The sequence below is a fragment of the Atta colombica genome, unplaced genomic scaffold (assembly GCF_001594045.1).
Source record: "Atta colombica isolate Treedump-2 unplaced genomic scaffold, Acol1.0 scaffold7, whole genome shotgun sequence".
Classification (NCBI taxonomy): Eukaryota; Metazoa; Arthropoda; class Insecta; order Hymenoptera; family Formicidae; genus Atta; species Atta colombica.
The window spans coordinates 1063882-1068716 of NW_017259561.1; the positions used below are offsets into that span (position 1 = coordinate 1063882).

Genomic DNA, 4835 nt, shown 5'->3' on the forward strand with positions numbered 1-4835 from the left:
CATCCAAAAAGTTTCAGAGAGTAGATTAACTTTAATCTCTTTTTAATTTGTTTTTTATCTGTTCTGATTTTCAGAATCAGAAAAAGAAGAATAAGTTATAAATTGAGTTAAAATTAATCTATATTGTTAGAATTGTACACAAATCCTAACTTCTAAAAGTCTCTTCGATCACTCCATTACTGACTTCATTTTTTCAGCACGAATGCTGAGAGACGATGAGTTTTTCGCGATCTTTCAATCATCGTGCTACGAGGGCAAGTCAATAAGTTTTTAGAAAAACATAGTAAAACACATTTTTTTGATCGATTCATTTTTATTTGTCAACATAATGTTCCTTTTAGCTCAATACACTTGATTCAATTCAATACGATTCTCCAACTTTTTCAAGCCGTCCGAATAATATGATTTGTCCAACCCTTCAAAATAAGCCTCTGTTTCGGCGATGAGCTGCTCTCTGGTGGTGAATCTCTTTCTTCTGAATCATTTCTTCAGGTTTGGAAACAAGAAATAGTTGCAGGGGGCTAGAGAAATCTGGAGAATATGCTGGATGGGGAAGCAATTCGTAGCGGAATTCGTTGAATTTAGCCATCGGTGCCGGGCACGTGTGAACCCATGCATCATCTTAATAGAAGAGCACTTTCTTCTTCGCCAAATGGGGACATTTTTTTCTTTAAAATGTTGTTGAAACGGTCCAATAAGGCTGTGTAGTAATCGCCATTGATCGTTTGCTTCGACGGAAGGTAATCGATATGAATTATATCGCGTATATCCCAAAAAAATGTGGCCATCACCTTTCCGGCTGACTTTATGGTCTTCACCTTCTTTGGAGCTGGTTCACCCGGCGAAGTCCATTGTTTTGACTGTTTCTTCGTCTCGGGTGTTAAGTAATGGATTCATGTTTTGTCCACAGTAATGAATCGACGCAAAAATTCATTTGGATTACGTTGAAACATCTTCAAACATTGTTTTGAAATCATCACATGGTCACGCTTATGGTCCACAGTGAGCAAACGCAGCATCCCCCTCTTGCCAATAGCCTTTTCATTCAGCCAAATGTTCGTGCAAAATTGAAATCACTGTGCCATATGATATGCCTGTGGTCTCAACAAGCTCGCGCGTCAGTCGTTTTCACTCGTCGATCAGTCAAAACAATATCGTGGGCTTCATCGATGATTTCTGGCACAGCAGCCTCAATTGGACGTCCCGAACGAGGTGCATCACACGTGGATGTACGATCACGTTTAAATTCATTCACCCAATTGTATACAGTCGCAAACGCTGGTACAGATATACTATGAACATTATCGGCATATTCGGCTTTGATTTCTTTCGGCGTTAAACCTTTCATATGTAGATATTTGATCACTGCACGAAACTCTTTTTCCATTTTGCAAAAAATACAAAGATTATTCGCTTTAATCGTCTACAGAAATGAAACCACGCGATAAATTCCGTTCAAAATTTGACAACAATTAGCTGAGAGATGCTACTTGTCAAAAAGTAATGTGACATAACACTGCGAGTGCCTTCTGACAGATTTTTTAAGAACTTATTGACTTGCCCTCATACAATAAAGATAATATTTTCTTTTTTTATTCTTTCGAAAGCGAAAGATTCTTCTCTCGACATACGTGGGCCGTCGCTGAAAGGTCGTGCGCGAGTTAACGTCATCGACAACGGCGCCGCTTATCTTCGTTTGCATTCCCGCGACTTCACGGGACTGACACTCGATGGCTACTATTTTTCACTATCATAAATGTCGAATAAACATTAAGTAAGCAAATATTTAACTGAATAATTAAAAGAGATTGGAGAAAGGTCTGTGGAAGATCGTGCGAAGTACTAATCATTAAAACGACAGCGTCGGACAATTCTGGCTGCTACTGACAATTGACTCTGTACATAGTAACTTATAAACTAAAAAGTATAATGACTATCATTAAGATAATACTTTAACCCATAACGTGCTATTTAAAATTAATCCATTTTATTTTTTTTTATTCTGAATTATATCGAATTAGATAATTAATATGCTAATCAATAATTGTATGTTAAATATAAGATAAATAACGAGATATAATTAATATACAATTTTTTTATTTATATAGATAATATATAAATAATTAATTGAAAATTAAAAAAATTGTAATCATTTTATAATTAATTAATATATAGCAAAGCCGATCGCGATAATAAAGGATTACACATTAATGACTGAATTATCTCTGGGGCGGCTTGTGTTCCAACTTGCCACATCTCTTCTCCGCCAAAGCTTGTTCGCGACCGTTCGGAACCGCGTTGCATTCCTACGCCCGTGCATTTTAAATAGCTTGTTTTATGCGGCCCGAAATGAACTCAAAAAAAATCGGCGGCCCCTCTCCCTCTTTCTTAATGGAGTCATAACTTCTGAAGATACCCTCCTCTTCGCAGTTATAGAGAGGCACATCGCTCGAACATAACCACCGTACCATACAGCGCGATGCAAGACGTCTCATCGTCTCGCGTTTCTTCAGTGACGTGCGTCCTAAAGAAAGAACCCTACTCTTCAGGCCATCACACTGCCCGGAACAATGCTTCTCTGTCTCGCGTGCAGACTGACTCGTAACTTCTCCATCATGCTGGACCCAATTCGCCAAAATTCGTTTATATATAGCAATCGCGCAAGTTTAGAATACGCGAGCTACTCATGTCACAGATCAATTAGTTTAACTTACGATTGTAAATGACATGAACGAATGTCTACATTTATTTGATATTTATAGCGAATTGGTTGGTCAGTGCGTACTGGTATACGTTAAAGTCGTCATGAATTGTTGGTAAAGATGTGTGTTCAATATAATTATAGAAACCGAACATTACAAGTATCAACGTTTTTCTTAATTGATTGAATAAACTGATCAAGCAAATACATTACTACGAAAATAAATAAAGTGATAAAAAAAATATATCATCAGTGTAAACGACACGATAATTAAAATTGAAAAATTTCAAAATTCTATTTTTTACACAAGAAATAATATAAGTCTAAAAAATGAAAGTGATCAATAATGACTCGATACTTTTAATGTTAAACTGCGAGATCCTCAATACACTTTATTATGCTGTTACATAAAATAAAATATGTATTTTATTATTCAAAATATTACATTTTACTTTTGCGTTCAGATTAAATCAATATACAATAGCTTTAACATGCACTGATAATAGTGCGTCCAATCAGCTAATAATTAAGTAATCAGATATGTTAAATAGGACCTTGAATATATGCTATTTTTAATTTTACTGAATCGTTAAAGATAAAATAAAATGTACTGATACTTGCTAATCAATAATATAATAGTAAATGTAAATATTTATCCGAATTTTAGCAAAATATTATATAACAATTCAAATTAATGATTATTCCTTCAGATAGTTTATTAGTATATAAATAATAATTATATAGATTAATAATGCGAGAATATAATTCAAAAGTTAAATGTGAGAAAGCGAGGTAATTTATTTAGTTGTTGCTTATACGAGGAAAGTTTGACATATCACGGATGTAAAAACAACGCCCAAAAATAGAGATTGCTGCATTCGAAAAATTCCCTGTATCATTAAGCATGTGTTGGTAGTCCGTGCCTTGAACAGATATAATCCAAACTGGTTTTCTGAAAACTTGACCTTTAATCATCCGCGTCTCTCTCTCCGCGAATCCCCCCGCGATTGCTAATTAAATCCTTTGTTGTTTCATCTATGTCGCAACGATGATCAAACGATGACGCGAACTTTGTCAAACATTCGTTCTTAACATTTGTTACATTTCCATCAACCCAAAGATAAAAGTCAGCTAAATTATATCTTCAGTCATTTTTTGAAGAAATAAAAATTACTCGTTTTTAAATATAATATTTAGATTAAAAAAAGATATATAGTTAAACAGCAAAAAAAAAAAAACCACACGGCATAAAATTTTCATTCGTTAAATTAATATGTAAAAAAATTCCAAAAAACTCAATACTTAAAAAATTGAATATCTTTAATGTTTGAATTAATCATGGTATTACATATACATATACATAACGATAATATAACATATTATAATAAACACAATGGGATTTCAGATCTACTAAGTTTATACACCACCGGTTGCATCTTCTCTTAATATAACATGATTAATATTTACAAAAAAAAAAAACGATTTTTCAAGCTTTTAATTTTTCCAAGACTCAGGTAGAGATTAAATAACCTCGTCGTGCACGTCGAAATGTTCGCTGCCATTAGCGGCTTTAATAAAAAAAAAAAAAAGAAGAAGGAAGAACGTGTGCACGTATGAACGTTGCAACGCGGCTGTCGTTTATGCGCTCTAAAATTAACATCGCGCAGAGGTAGCGCGAGCTATCGGCGATCGATTTTCCGCATAGCTGCATCGACACGGTAAGAAAAAAAGAGAATTTAAAATAAGGGCTGGGTAATACAAAACAAAAGGCGGGGGACAAAGTGTGCCAAGAAGTGTCTCGGTGCGCGCGTGCAACGACACTAATCCGACCTTTGGCGCGAGGAAGGACGAGCAGTCGCATGTAAAAAATGCAACCGAGGCGACCTATTCCAGCGTGAAACTAATGCAACCTCGGCGAGGCAGAAACGCCTCGCGTTCTAGCTGGAAAAAGTCAGCGTGACGAGCGTCGTCGCTGTCGTGTGTATCAATTTTCAGATTACAACGAAACAACCTTCCGCTCGTGCTTCCCCTCCCCCCAACCCCTCCCTCTCTCTCTCTCTCTCTCTCTCTCTCTCTCTCTCTCTCTCTCTCTCTCTCTCTCTCTTCTCTTGCTTTCTTCCCGGAAAAAACTCGA

General features: G+C 35.9%; 1 pseudogene; it reads right to left on the minus strand.

Moving 5' to 3' along the window:
- Positions 1-342: 342 nt before the first annotated feature.
- On the minus strand, positions 343-1387 carry LOC108692324 (annotated as a pseudogene).
- Between the last annotated feature and the right edge of the window lie 3448 nt (positions 1388-4835).